Source organism: Juglans regia, chromosome 1 (genome assembly GCF_001411555.2).
Source record: "Juglans regia cultivar Chandler chromosome 1, Walnut 2.0, whole genome shotgun sequence".
In the NCBI taxonomy this organism is placed as follows: domain Eukaryota; kingdom Viridiplantae; phylum Streptophyta; class Magnoliopsida; order Fagales; family Juglandaceae; genus Juglans; species Juglans regia.
The window spans coordinates 33060284-33077272 of record NC_049901.1 but is presented as its reverse complement, the minus strand read 5'-3'; positions in this window follow the sequence as shown (position 1 = coordinate 33077272).

Sequence of the window (16989 nt, the reverse complement as noted above, 5' to 3'; positions counted from 1 at the left end):
AGTGATATTGGATTTGGGCTTGATAGCAACCCAAACCCTCTTTAAACCCCAAATTTTAGGCCCATTCGGTTTAGGCCCTTTAAGGCCCACGAATTTGGTCACCATAGGATTGCTTCATGGCTAAGTTTTGTACCCCCACTTGGCTGGCCAGATCTGTACAAGAAGGTCCTAGAAGGTTCTAGAAAGACAAAGCAAAAGGGCCACCTCACTCTTTCACTCTCACACTCCACCTTGAGAAAAGATCTTGGTCTGATTTTTATGAGAAGAAAAGGCCAACACTCAACCATTCATTCAGTCCTATCACTTTACATAGCTTGTGTAAGAAGCTCTTCAGTCCACTTCCCACGAAAAGCAGCTCTCCTTTACACTTTTCCTTCATAGAACACAAAAGACACTCTCGGACAGTTTTTCGTACCTCTTTTGAAGGCCTGTTTCGAAGCTTTTGTAAGTGTTTCCTCGCAATGTTTCCTTCATGAAAGTTGTTTCTTCTGGAGTCTAGTTTACGTGGATATATTATTTGTTCCATTTGGAGATCATTTTATTGGTAAAAAGTTGTTTAGACCCCAGAAAGGTTATTCTGGGCGATAAACTGGAGAGTGTGTTATATTTTGGAGTTTTTGACCAAGCTAATGAATAGATCTTGGTCCGAAATTTTTATGGAGTACTGTTAACATGTGTATATGATTATTGGTTGAGGATTTGTTGCATGATTAAAAGTTTTGGTGAAATATTTTCTTAGGTCTAGAAACTTAGAAACTGGAAGAGGAAAAACAGTTTCTGTTTTGAGAAAGTTTAAATCTTTTATGGTTTAATCTTATTCCAATGGCTTTGATATTTTTATTGGAAGATCCTAAGCATCTTATATACATGTTAGAATGTTATTTTGAAGATATTTGAAGTTAGTTTCGAACATATGAAATTTTATGCAAGGAGATATTCGGTTAGGCCAAAGTGATGATGTTCTTGGCTAAATTTTTGTTTTGGTTGATGTTTACCCATGTGATCTTGAGTTTGAAGCTTGGATCTGTTTTATGACACATTTTTGAATCATGTGATGTTTTGGTTTGAAGATCACTTCTTTATAAGTCATGGATCAAGAGGTTGATCAAAACAAGTTAGAAACAAAATTCTGTTTTGAACTTAGAAGAGAAACCAAAAAGTTCAAGTATGGTTTTAGTGATTTTGATGACTTTTGTTCATGATTCAAAACATGATTATTCTTAAGAATATGTTATGAGTGTAGTAGAAGAAAAATTTTGGTTTAATCATGAGTTTTGAGATTTGAAAGAATTACAACAAAAAGCAAAGGAAATAGCCTTATAAGTTTCGGCCATATAGAGTTTTGATGGTTGTGTTTAGTTTTAAATTTTTTTTTTGAATTGATATTTGAGCTTAGGATAAAATTTACATTAGGTATGTAAATTTTGGTGATTTTTGGAGTTAGGATGCAAAATCCTTAAGTTAGGGGTAAAATGGTCATTTTCCCACATGTAGAGGGTAAAATGGTAATTTTACTCTAAGTTGATATTTTTCTATATTCCTAATTGTTAGTCATTAAGTTTTAATTTTTAGAAATCACTACTTTCAGTTTCCCGTGATCGCACTTGAGTTTTGTCTCGAAGCGCGAAGATCGAGGTAAGTTAGCTTTTAACTTACTATCAATTTAATGTGTATGTGTGATAAGTAAGGGAACTAAATTGTATGTATGCATGTTATCATATGTGCCATGCCAAGTCATTACATATTTATCTGTTACACAGAATTTATTCTGTCATGAATTATTCATCTGTTACACAAGATATTCTGTCACGTATTGCTATACATGCTATACATTGCAAGTATGTCATGTTAAGTTAAGTATGCCATCTGTTACATGTATTTCTTGTCATGTAATATTCATTGTCACATGTTACGCCACGTTAAGAAATGTTGTCTGTTATATGGTATGCCATGTTACGAAATGTTGCATGTTACATGTATGACATGTTATGAAATGTTCTCTGTTACATTTATGTCTCGAAGTATGTCATGTTTGTCGTCCTACGTTCATGTCACGTTATGTTACGTCAAGATTTCTGTCTTTTATGTCACGTTCATGTTACGTCACGTTACGAAATGTCATGTCTGCCAGTTAAGTCATTCATGTCAATCACGACCCTAAGCGCTAGGATGGGGTAATATCCTAGTGGAACTCCTTTGTTCACGCTGGAGTGTCTAAATAGGTGTGAAATTCCCTGGGTTGACGAAGTACAGTCAACAGGTTGCGAATGGGGCCTAATTAGCTGGTCACCGGAGCGCGCCAGGCACTAACGCCGATGGTGCCACACATTATGTTATGTGTGTCCACAGCAAGTGTGGCACAAACAGATAAGTCATGGGGCCACAACAACTGTGGAGCATGAAGTATGGGGCCACAACAACTGTGGAGCATACACTACGTGAGACACAGCAATTGTGACACGTAGAATACGTGGGGCCACAACAACTGTGGAGTACGTATTAACGCACTCACAGCTGGTATAGAAACCTGTGATGTGATGCGGTAATCGGCAGGGACACACGGCTCAAGGGGACCTGTGTAGCACCCATATGGTCACGTTAATGATTAAGTCTATTGAATAAGATTCCAAGTTCAAGTCATGTTTCACGTTATGTTATGTTCAAGTTTACGTTCACGCAATCATGGTAATCCCATGAGACAAGAATATGTTTCAAGTTCATGTTATGTTATATTCACGTTCACGTTATGTTCCAAGTTCATGTTATGTTATGTTCACGTTTACGTTATGTTCCAAGTTCACATTTATGTTATGTCATGCTCAAGTTCAAGTTCAAATTATGCATGTTCAAGTCCATGTTATGTTTCAAGTCACGTTCATGCTAAGCTTCAGTTTCAGTTTAAGTTATGCCAGTTATGTTATGTTGTATGTCAAGTTATGCCATGATTACTTATGATTTGATTTTGCATTCATGCTTTTACTGCCATGCATGCATCATTAACCTGTGTGGAAGTTTCATGTTAACTTGCTGAGATTTGTAATCAAATCTCACTGTGGTAGTCCCAACTACCATTCCCCCCGAATGGTAGATTTTGTTACAGGATCTGAAGGAGAATCGGGAATCGACCAACTGGAAATGGTCGACTAAGCAACGATGCGATGTAGGTGTTAATACAGTAGTTACCTCAGATTACTACTTGTATTTGTAGAGTTCAATCTCCATCACTCTTTTGATCACAACCATATGGATTAATATTGTGATCTCAGCTGTTTAGTATGTCATTATGTATGAAGTATGTTTTAAGTATTTGGGATATTTCGGTTTGGTGCATAGTATTGCTAAAAAGAAAAATTATCCGCTGCGAATATTGCATAATGCTAGATGCATGTTAGGAATATTGCATCTTATATGTCATGAACGGGGGCAGGTAACCTTGTGTTGCATGTCTCGACGCTTCAAATGTCCGTCCGATCCCAAGCGGAATTTGCGGGCGTCACACCTATTCTATTCTTCTTAATGGTGAGCCTCAAGTCTCTTTCAAACCATCTAGGGGATTAAGACAAGGGGATCCTCTATCCCCTTACCTTTTTATCCTATGTGGAGAGGCTTTATGTTGTATGTTGAAGAAGGGTAAATCTAATGGAAGTATTTCTAGTGTCCCCATTGGCAAAGGCCCCCAAAGAGTTAGCCATCTGTTCTTTGCTGATGACAGCATGATTTTCTGTAAATCAAACTCACTCAAATGGAGTAATCTGATGAGGATTCTTGGTATCTATGAATGTGCCTTTCGCCAGGTGCTAAACAAGGAAAAATCATCTATCTTCTTCAGTAAAAACACTCCACTGGAAAATCAAAGAACAATCTTGAGAAATTCTAGGAGGTTCTTTGAAAAATATTTGGGGCTTCCTGCCATGGTTGGTAGAGCCAAAACTGCAGCTTTTCACTGTCTTATTGATTGGACTTGAGCAAAGATTACAAATTGGAAGACTAAATGTGTTTTAGCAGCAGGAAAAGAGGTATTGCTTAGATCAGTACTGCAGGCCATCCCTACTTATACAATGGGCATCTTCTTACTCCCACAATCCATAACAAAGAGGTTGGATCAACTGTTGAGGAAGTTTTGGTGGGGTTTCAATGAGGATCACTCCAATATTCAGTGGGTTAAGTGGAGTAATCTATGTAAAGGTAAAGACCATGGTGGTTTGGGGTTTCAAAACTTTAGCAGTTTTAACCTTGCTCTCCTAGCCAAGCAAGGGTGGAATGTCCTCACTAGTCCTAACTCTCTTCCTGTTCAAGTGCTAAAACAGAAGTACTTCCCTTCTAAGAATTTTGTGGATGCAAAACTGGGTTTTAGACCATCTCTGGCCTGGAGAAGCATGTTGGCAGGTTTGAAATTGCTTAAAAAGGGTTTATTATGGAGAATTGGTAATGGGCATAAAGTTAAGATATGGGGGATAGATGGTTACCTAGACCATATTCATTGGCACCAGGAAGCAGAAACAATGGTGATACTGAAGTGGAATGGGTTGCAGACCTAATGAATCCTGTTCTAAAGAGGTGGGATGAAACCTTGCTCAACAACTTGTTCTCTTAGTAGGAGGTGGATCTTATCAAAGCTATACCTATCAATTTGGGCAACAGAGAAGACAAATTAACTTGGGGAGGCACCAACAATGGAATGTTTTCAGTAAAAAGTGCTTACCATCCATCTACACAGGGAGATTCTATCATGCCAATAAGGGGGGCCCTCAAAAGACCATGCACAGAGTGATATCTGGAAGTCCTTGTGGAAATTGCAGGTTCCCAATGCAGTTAGAATGTTCATTTGGAGAGATTTTAATGAGGATTTTGCAAACTACAGAAGAGGAAACTTAGAGAGAATAGCTTATGCCCAATCTGTCAACTTGAAGAGGAATCATCAGGCCATGTATTATGGGGTTGCAGTGTTGCTCAAGATGTATGGGGCCAAGCAAGTATCAAAATTATGAAGATGTCCTTGCAACGTGATCTGTTTAGAGACATTTGGGAGCAGCTGACAGTAAAGTTAACAAAAGCTGAACTAGAAATGACAGGGCTGATAGCAAGACTTATATGGACTAGAAGAAATGATGTCGTGCATGGCAAGGACTTTAGACACCCTAACTCTATCATCCATAAGGCCAAAGAGGATCTAAGGCTTTTCAAAATTGCTAAGCTCCAGGTTGCTGCTCCTTCTGCTGCAACTTGCCCTGGCATTGTGCAGAAATGGAAAAAACCTCCAGAATGGAAGTATAAACTTAGCTGGGATGCAACTTTAAATGTGTCATTGGGATTGGTTGGCATTGGAGCCATTCTCAGAGACTACCATGGCATGGTTCTTGGGCCAGTTAGGGCCAAAAGAATGCTAAGAGTCTCACCTTTTACTACTGAAGCCTATGCTATAATAGTGGCTATTCTGTTCTGCAAGGAAGCTAGAGTTATAGACTTAGTTCTTGAAGGGGACTCGTTGCAGGTGGTTCTAAACATGCAGAACTCTACAAAGGACTGGAGCCAAGGTGGTCTAATTCTTGAAGATGCAAAAACTGTCTTGGAATCTTTTCCTGCTTGGAGCATTGAACACACAAAGAGGGATGCTAATATGGCTGCTCACTTGCTATTTGCTAAGCCAAGGATGCCCTTAATTGTGTAGAAGATTTATATAATCTTAGAGTGTATTCCTGATTGTGTTAAGCATATTGTTTTAAAAGACTCTTTGTAAACAGTTTGCTTGAGGAATATAGATTGATCTTGATTTCAAGAAAATAAAAAATAAAAACACTCTAAAAGCCTCATCAAGAACACTTTTTGCTAAAAGTTTAACTAGGTTTGAGAGATAAGAGTGAGAGAACTCTGCACAAAAGGCTGAGGGGTCAAGTGGTGTTTAGAGGCCAGACTTGGGACATCCAGATGTCCATGCTACGTCACACTATAGACCGTCATGCTAGTGTTAACGCAAAGTTGCGCGCACACAACACGCAACTTTCGGTTTATAGGGCCAACGTTAAAACAGATCACGGTAGAAGTGTCCGAACAGATGACTATGTCACGAGCAGGGGCCATGCCATGTTTTCAATCAAGGAAGGCAAATGCCATTCCGATCTGACTACATACGGACAGAGTTCCTAATCATACAACCGTCCAACACCAACCTCACTGCACTCCATACTTGACATGCGATGTGTAGCACACAATCTGTCTGAGGATCAATGGCGGAGTCACATATACATGCGAAAGTTCCATTACATGTTCCCTGATCTTAAGTGGAGTCACTCCACTTTTTTGAAGTACTCGGCATCGCAGTTATTTGGACGGGAAGCGAATTGAGCACATTTATTTCATAACACACCTTTCGGCCCTTGGACATCATTCTGATTTAGATTGGGCCTACCAAGTTAACTGCTTTTGTGGAAGATGCATGGGCCTCGTTAAATATATAGTAAATGGTTCGCACATACCATATGTAACAAATTAAGATTTTAAATCAATCGAGAAAAAAATCACGTCAATTTACAGTACTATACCTTGGACGAGGTTGTGTTAGATTTGAGCGGGTTCAATTCAATGTTATTGTCAAACCTTTAATTATTAAAAGCTAATTATTAAAAGCCATTGATCTCACGCACGTATCAAACTTCATTACCTGTCCATCAGTAACTCTCAAGCATTACTGAGTATTGTTTATGTAAGCGTTGTTCATGATTATTATTTGATGCAGTCTTCACATCAATGGTGCTTACATTTTGCCTTTCGTCATTTTTCCCGTATAAATCTTCCCGTATAAATCTCTCATGTTCGTGTTACGGTTCCCTGTCTATTGTCACATGCGTACTACTAGGGGTGATTAACGGTCCGGTCGGACCGAACGGACCGGACCGAGACTTAGACCGGTCCGGTCCGGTCCATATTTTAGAGGACCGAAATCATTCGGTTCGGTCCACGGTCCACAATTTTTTCAGACCGGACCGGACTGAATGAAAAATTAAAAAAAATATATATTTTATATATAATAATTGTACAATTAACAATATAAATTTTTAAATATATTATTAATACTTGTTAATATTCTATAAATTAACAATATTTTATATATATCTTCATTTAACCTATCACTATTAACAATATAAAATTTTAAATATACTATTAACACTTGTTAATATTCTATGAATTAATAAATATATAATATCAATTAGTTAATTATATAGTAATTATATAAATTAATAATATAATTATCATCTAATTTATTATCATTGACCATATAAAATATTTTTTTATTGAGTTTGTTACATAATCCACATTAATAAGTCACTTAGTTTAATTTAGTATTTTAAATAAATTTTTTTATTAATTATTAAAGAAAAAAAAAAGGGTGGACCGACTGGACCGGACCGGACCGATCGGTCCGGTCCGGAAAAATAATGGACCGAAAATTTTCGGTCCATCGCCGGACCGGACCGGACCGGACCGGCCCGTTTGCAGCCCTACGTACTACGGGTCGGCTTCAATTAAATTTTAGATCTGGATGTGGCTTACGAGCTTAATATTAACTTTACTATCCATGTCAATTCCAAGTTAAAAGAATAGTATCTCGATCGATCTGTTTAATATAAAATATAGGCCGGTATTAAAATGACCAAATTATTATTTATTTTTTTAAGACTTTGTCAATTGTACCAATGATCAAGTTGCATTTATAAATATCATGCAAACTTACAATGTAAATGCACTGATGGCCAACACTACAACAGATAAGATCTTTTGGGATGAAAATTTTTGTCCCATAAGATTGGGCTTTTGTCCCAAAATATATTTTGGGATGAAAAATAAAGCATCTCAAGGTCGTCCCAATATCACTGTCCCAAAATGTATTTTGGGACGAAAATTTGCTTGGTTGTTCAAACTGGTTTGAACGACCATTCTTTTCTGGGACATTTGAATTTCCTCCCAGAAAGATGTTCGAACGCCAACAAAAAATGTTTGACCGGATATGTATGTTCAAACGCATGGGTGGTCGATCAATACTAGTCCGTTTGACCAAATAGACATGAGGGAACGTTCGAACAAACAAATTGATGATCGAACAAAAATTATATTTTTACAATTTTACAGATTGAGTAAGATGTTCGAACGTATAATGAAAGGATCAAATGATTTTCCAGTTAACAGATGGTTGAATGGTTTATTGTGATGTTCGAACGGTCGTTTGCGATGTATTTTGTTCAAATGTTTAATGGACTTTCAAACGGTTAATTATTTACTTTAACCAAAAATTTAAAACAAAATAGACATAATTAAATAATATTTTAAAAAATACATTACAAATTATTCAATACAAATAAAACTAGTCATAAGTCTGAACTAAATAAATAAAATAGTAATAATAGTATTAACACTGTAATCTATACAAAATTTTATAATTAAATCCCAAAATGTATGCAAAACATGAAAATCAGTTGCATGGAGACTTGAACTGTTGTATAAGCATCTGCATTTGTAGTTGCATCTCTCTCCTGAACTCTTCTTGTTATTCTTCTTGTTGTTTCATGTGCATCTCCATGTCTTCTTGTTTCACTAATTGAGACTCTAACTCATGTTGTCTAGTAGTCAATTCTTCGATCCTGGAATTCGTATTCTCTAACACTATAGAAGTACTTGACGTTAAGGAAGAGTTAGAAGGCTTTACACAGTGACCCAAACCCATCAAATATCCTTAATGTTGACTCAGAACCTGTGTAAAAATTTCAACATCACTTATTGAGGAATTTTGATCTGATGCAGCTTCAGCACATAGGGCAACCATTTTTTCCTACAAACAACATAAAGAATTAATATCGTCACAAATATTCAAATATGTTTAATTAAAACATATTATAATACTTACATAATTTTCACGAGCATTGAGATGAGTCTACTCTCCATTACGATCAGTATGTGATGCAGCATATAATTTTCTCAAATCATAATTGGTGTTTGACTCTTGCTACAACAGACATTGTTAAGATATAAAATCAATATTAAAATTAGTACCTCCAAAAAATAAACTATATAGAATAAAAAAATAAAAAGTATATTACCAATTTCATAGAGAGATGATGTAAAGATTTTGAGCCTGCATGATGATGAATCTTCAACTTCGATATATTTGTTTTGTTTATAGGACTTCACTGCTGCATAGAAGTTGTAAATATTAGTAAGCAAAGATTATAAATAAGACACGTAAAGAATTCATTTAATTTACCATGATGGATCATCAAACATGTCGCAAAATTTTTCCCAATCGGAAGGTTGGACATCCTGAAAAGGATGCTGGCATGCATCTTCCTTGTTCTCGTACTTATTGTAATGCTCATGACACATTGTCTTATACTAGCGGAATGCATTACACATAAACTCATCGACAGTCTTACTCTTTTCTCTCCGACCAAAATCTAGTTCAAAGTCATCATTGAAAAAATATATACACAGATATTACCACTTAAAATATTAAAAAGTATTAATATAAATTAATTATTTTAATATTACGTACCAAACAATGCTTCATTATAAGCTATTTCACATCTTACGAGACTTTATGCCATGAACTCATAGCCAAATGTGCATAAGTCCGTGGAAGAGCACCCACATGCGATGTAAGTCAAGCTGCTTATTGTCCTTTGCCTCTGGTATGTTCGTCAGGATCTCTGTCCGTGGAGCTCTAGTTATATTTTTAGTGGACGGACTCGCTGAATATCTAGGTATTCCTAGACTGTGCGATGCCTATCCGAACGTGCTGCCTAGAAAGTCTAATCCTTCGGGTGATGTGGAGACGGCTCAGGACGAGGGAGAAGCAGTGTATACAGATGAGCTCGATACCCTCGTTGATCATGAGGTGAGAGACTTGATTGTTGGTTCAGATGCTCCTGTGTATGATGGGACGAAGAGCATTAGGCAGGCAGAGTTATCTTCTTTCTTCAAGATCATGAATCTGATAATTGCCAACAATATTAACCCTTGGTAGCACAAGATTGAGGTTGGCATGGATCGAGCAAAATTTACGATACTGGTTGCTCGTGACATTCCTATCAACCTCGTGGGGTATATATTCGAAAGGATTCAATCAGAGGCTTGTACATTAATACAACATATATACTGCCATTCAGGATCCTGGTCACCCAATTTTTGCTATATTTCGGGGTCGTGCTAGATGTTGCCGATGCTGCACGTATGCTTAAAAATATAATCTGCAAGTGTACAGAATTGTAACAAGTAGTAAAGTATTTTAAAGAAAACAGTTATCGAACTCACATGGAATAATTATGCTATTGAGTATTGAATTAATTACTATTTGAAAAATCAAAATTTGAAGAATGATTTATCTAAATTAAACTGAAGAAAAGAATATTAAAATTAAGATTTTAAAAATAATAAAAATAGATCTAGAGCATTTGACTTCACCTAGCAAATCCCATACAATTTATTCTTCCTTGTTATATAATCCCAGTTATCCCAAATTGATGATAAAAATCCCTTAACTATTCAATATTTTCTTTAGAACAATACTAAAAATATTTCCAACTAATAACTCCATAACTCTATGTAAATTTAACTAATTGGAAACTCGTTAAATTCTTTAGATTTTTCTTGAAAATCACATTAGTCGCGGTAAAGCATATCTGCTTTCGCTCAACTAATAGTGTTTAATCTTAGAACTTTAATCACAACTCACCTCTCGGTCTCATTGCAATCCAAAAGATTGAACAATAGTTAGCTAGAAAATTGTAAACATTAAGAATAAGGAATAAACACTCAATCATGGAAATATTTAAAATAAAATGACTTGGAATATAAATTGTGTGTTCAATACTAGGCTACATCAAAACTATAGAAAATAAAATTAGTTCATAATGAAATTAAAAATAAAAAGAATAAAACTGGTGTTCTTCGTTGGAGTCAGTTGATAAAACATGCGGCTTTCGTCTCTGCTCCACCAGATCTGCCTCCTTGAAAGAAACTCAAAATAATAAACTCTAAACTATCGAAACCTAAACTCAGACTCTTTAAAACTCAAAATTAAAACTAAGATTATGAACCAAGACTCCTATTCATCCCATAAGACGGGATTAAATAGATGTCAAAGCTCAAATTCAGAAACAAAATAAATGTGGCTACAATCTAGCCTAAAAATATGGAAAATAATTTCTAAAACTAGATGTTAACATAAAAGAAAATTATCCCAAGAATATCAAAATTATCTAAAATGGAAGATTCAGGGTATGTTTGGGTGTTGAGAAGTGTTGAGAATGTTTGTGAATAGTTATGAGTAGAGATTGGAGTGAGTTTGTGGGTCCCATTGAGAGTATTTTGAGTTGTTTGGATGTGTGAAGTATGTTGAGTTGTTGACTTTTGAGTAGGTAGTTGAAAAATGTGTGGGTCCCATAAATATTATAGTGATTTATTTTTAGTAATAAATATTATAATGATTTTATTATAGTGATTTTTTAATATTAATAAATATTGTAGTGATTTTATTTTACTTTTATATATAATAACGATTTTATTTTAGTTTATATATAATTGTGATAAATATTATAATGATATTATTTATATATATATAATAGTTATAAATATTATAGTAATGTTATTTTTTATTTATATATTATAGTGATTTTATTTTTAATTTATATATAATAGTGATAAATATTATAGTAGTTTATTTTTAATTTATATATAATAGTGATTTTATTTTTTATTTATATATTATAGTGATTTTATTTTTTATTTATATATTATAGCGATTTTATTTTTTATTTATATATAATAGTTATAAATATTTTTTATTTATATATTATAGTGATTTTAATTTATATATTATAGTGATTTTATTTTTATTTATATATTATAGTGATTTTATTTTTTATTTATATATATAAGATTTTATTTTTTATTTATATATAATAGTGATAAATATTTTTTTATTTATATATTATAGTGATTTTATTTTTTATTTATATATTATAGAGATTTTATTTTTTATTTATATATTATAGTGATTTTATAGAGATTTTATTTTTTATTTATATATAATAGTGATAAATATTTTTTATTTATATATTATAGTATATATTATAGTGATTTTATTTTTTATTTATATATTATAGTGATTTTATTTTTTATTTATATATAATAGTGATAAATATTTTTTATTTATATATTATAGTGATTTTTTATTATTTATATATTATAATGATTTTATTATTTATATTTAATAGTGATAAATATTATAGTGATTTTATTTTTTGTTTATATATAATAGTGATAAATATTTTTATTTATATATTATAGTGATTTTATTTTTTATTTATATATTATTGTGATTTTATTTTTTATTTATATATTATAGTGATTTTATTTTTTATTTATATATTATAGTGATTTTTTATTATTTATATATTATAATGATTTTTTATTTATATTTAATAGTGATAAATATTATAGTGATTTTATTTTTTATTTATATATTATAGTGATTTTATTTTTTATTTATATATTATAGTGATTTTATTTTTTATTTATATATAATAGTGATAAATATTTATTTATATATTATAGTGATTTTTTATTATTTATATATTATAATGATTTTATTATTTATATTTAATAGTGATAAATATTATAGTGATTTTATTTTTTATTTATATATAATACTAATAAATATTTTTTATTTATATATTATAGTGATTTTATTTTTTATTTATATATTATAGTGATTTTTTTTATTTATATCTTATAACAATTTTTTTTATATTTAATAGTGATAAATATTATAGTGATTTTATTTTTTATTTATATATAATAGTGATAAGTATTATAGAATGTTTGTGAATAGTTATAAGTAGAGATTGAAGTTAGTTTGTGGGTCCCATTGAGAGTATTTTAAGTTGTTTGGTATGTGAAGTATTTTCAAAAGTACGAGAATATTTGGAAAGTGTTAAGGATACTTGGTCACCCAAACACAGCCTCAGTGATATGTGGCTTAATTTGCAGAGATTTGGAGGATTTGGTAGTCAGTAAATTGATTACGGAACTTGGGAAGATCCCATCGGGTAGATGTTGTGTGCACTAAATAAAACTGGCGGGCGTGGAGGTAACAAAGACTACACAGCCCTCTCCTCGTCTACCGAGTAAAAAGACACCCGACCGGGATGAAAGATTCCTATCGCATTTTCTAGTTGTTGCCCATGATGTTGTTTAGGTTGATCTTTTAATTTAGTCACATAAACTAGTCGCCCAATCTAACCACCTAGAATCTTGTCGCCAAGTCTTCGCACCTTCTGGTTGCGCCTTCTAGTCGCGAGTCTCGTTGCCTAAATCTATTCGGCTTTCTTCAGATTCACAATCTCTCATCGGTTTGGATTCGTAGTCTCTTCTTTTGTACCTTTACACTAAATATTTTCATTCCTTTAAATCCAAGAAAATAAATAAAAATATGTAGAGATAAAATAAAATCAATAGTATTGAAGGGAAAATAACACTTTTCAAAAATTAAATAGTAATAAAAATTACATAAAAATAACACTTATCACTGCACGGGAGCTGATGGGATCAATCAACAGCACTACCCTATCACGAAGTAGTGGACACTTGAGAGTCTTCATGGACCTGTTCCTGACCGGGTTGATATTCAGAGCGATGCGCAGCCTGTAGATCCTAGAATATCGGCTGGTGAGGCATCCATGCAGGCCGAGGCATCGCGCATATATACTAGTGAGTAGATGGCTGACATATTGCGTGCAAAGATTGGCGGACACACATTAGCGGTGATTGACGCAATCCATACTGACATGTCTGAGTTGCGTACATAAATTAATGCTAGTACCTCTGAGTTACGTACAGAGATTAATGCTAGCACCTCTGGGTTGCGTACAAAAATTAATGCTAGCATCTCTGAGTTACATACAGAGATTCATGCCATTAATGCGACTCGGGTCATGCTAAGACTCGACTGACACAGGTAGAGAGACAATTATCTGCAGTTGAGAATATGTGCAAAGAGCTGAGATCATAGTAGTTTCTATCTATTATTTATATATATATATATATATATATATATATTTGTATGGACAATATCTTGTATTTTGTAAATTTGATTTAATTATGAATTAAATATTTTTTATATTTTTTGAATTAATTATTGATATATATTATGTGGTGTATGTATGATAAGTAAAACAACTTAATTAGTTTAACAAGAATAAAATAAAGTTAAAATTAAAAAATAATAAAATAATAAAAAATAATTTTAAAATATGTAAAGTAGCATCTTTCTAACCACGGTTCGAACACTTTATTTTACATTTAAACAATTATTAACTTACCATTTGAATGGTATAGTGAAATGTTCAAAGAGTAAGTTAATGTCCCGCCAAAATGTATTGAATTAACACACCAATTTACTATTCGATCATAAATAATATATGTTTGAACATTGTATAACCTTAGAGTTCGAACGTTTTTGTATGTTGTTTGAACATTAAGTCAATATCTCGCTAAATTTTTCATTAAACGTGCCAAATTATCGTTCGACCGCGTATAATTTCCATTTGAATGTTCATTTTATTCCGTTAGAACATTTTTTAGGGACAAAATTTTTTGTATCAAAATATTTCATTCGAATGAAAAGTACATTCCGTCATTCTTTTGAAATGAAATTTGAAATTCTTTCCTACATCTCATTTTTTGGAATGATTTTCAATTGGTTCCAATAGCTATTTTTTGTTGTAGTGCAAATACATACATGACATGAGCTCGGGAGATGTGAAAAATCGAAGCTGTCCGGCCCCAAGTTGACGATGGACCGTAAATTACGTTGTACTCATGATCGAGTGATCCACGTGCAGCATGCGTGTGAAGTTTATCTAAAAGAACCAGTTAAATTCGCCTCTAAATTGAATCTCTCTATAATATGCTCAGTTCTTAATGACGAGATTCTGATGTTTATATTAATAAGCTGTGTTGGGAGCATTTGAGCAGCTTCCTGACAAATTAGGTTTGCATTGTTTTGCAGAGATTGATCATAACCTTAAGCATGCACATGCCTGAAACCTTTGAGCTGCTCAAATGCAGAGAGAGAGAGAGAGAGAGTCGACAGATAGACTGACACTCGTTGAAATACTGTGGTCAGTTCTACGCTTCTGTTTATGTAATATTATTGGTTGCATATCCTGCAAATATAAGATTGTGTTTCCAAAAGAGAATCAAACTCCATTACCCTCCAAAATAAGCTTCTGTTCATTGATACTGACAAAACCTGAACATCTTTCAGCCTAATCTCATGACCATCGCTAGACATGTAATGCAAGCTGTTTTAACAAAGGCATGCATGAAGCATCTTGATCGACAGTACCTTTGTCTCTTTTGGTCTAGTCTCTCTCACCCATGTTTTTCTAAGTTTAATTTTTGTCTGTCTTTCAAAATTAGTACTGGTCTTATTAATTCATTAAATCAGTTTTCGTTTTATCTCTAAAAACAAGCTGGATCGACATAACAAGAGATTGGTTCGGTGAGTAGAATCTGATTAGATCTCTAATTAATATATCCACGACAGTACCAGTCGGCGCGCATTAGAAATTAAGCAGTCATAAGATGACAAGATATTAATGTATTACGTGTTCGGTGTCTAATAATTTCTTATATATCATTGGTTTGAAGAATGAGCTGGTTTAATAAGATCAAGATCATGTACACTCCTTAAAAACATCAATTATGGCAAAAATGTGATTCGCAAACCATATAGCTGAGTTTAAAAATAAATAGAAACTAGCTATTGTTCGTTATGTTCTTTAAAAAAATGTTTTCCTCAATCCATTTATAATTATAAGCTACGTACGAGTATGAACACCTTCTTATATAGAAAAAAGTTTATAAATATTTTAATTTATGTGAGTTAGTAAGATATGTATAATTCTAGTATTTTTTTTTATATTACAAAATAGATTTTTCCTATCATATTAAAGCATATATATATAATTATCAGTTATAAGATAATTTTTTATAATTTATATATGTCGATTTAGTACTTCTCATACAAGTGGAGGTCTAATTAGTTGAGCATCCTTTGTGTTAGGATATGGTGTAAAATAGATGACAAAATAGATTTAGTACTTCTCATAAAACTTTGTTAAGAAAGTATTTTTTAAATGATATTTTAAATTTATTTTATTTGTTTTAAATATTTAAAAGTATTAAAAAATTTATATAAAAAATAATTTAAACAAAATATATATAAAATAATATTACACCCAGAGTCCATCGGAGCTGTAGCATGACCCAATTAGAAATAGCACCAACTATCATTTCAACTGACACTTCGGGCTGTGGCTGATGATCGCTCAAAAAATCACTTCGATGTGCACGGGATGTCTGCCAACCACCCTGTGCCAGGGAGGATATGGTTGTCATGACAATGGGTAGCAAAGATTCCCCTGCCGAAGGGTGGATCTTGCCGCTTTGGCAAGATGCGGTCAACCGACCCATATTGAGGAGCCACCCCTTCAGGTGGCCGGTGCCACCTCATATTTTTTTTATTTAATTTTTATATAAATTTATGATTTAATTGTGTGTAGATGAGTCTATTTGATTAATTAATTATTAAATAACTAATGTTTCAATTTTGATTGGACAATTTAAAATCCACATTTACGTCATACACTGCCTTGTATTCCATCTCACGTAACCAACCATGAACTTTTTCTCAACACTATGTACTGACAGTAACTTCACTGACTGTACAGTAAAGTCTGTCCCAAAACCCTACTGCGACAGTCCAGAATTTTTTCTCATATATAGAATAATATATAATTGATAATTAAAATAATATATTTTAACAAATAAATTGATATTTTTGAGAATATTGAATAATATTAATTTGGGCAATGCAGAAAAAATAAATTTTAGAATTTAAATATATTTATGGGTATTTAAATTGATAATATATAT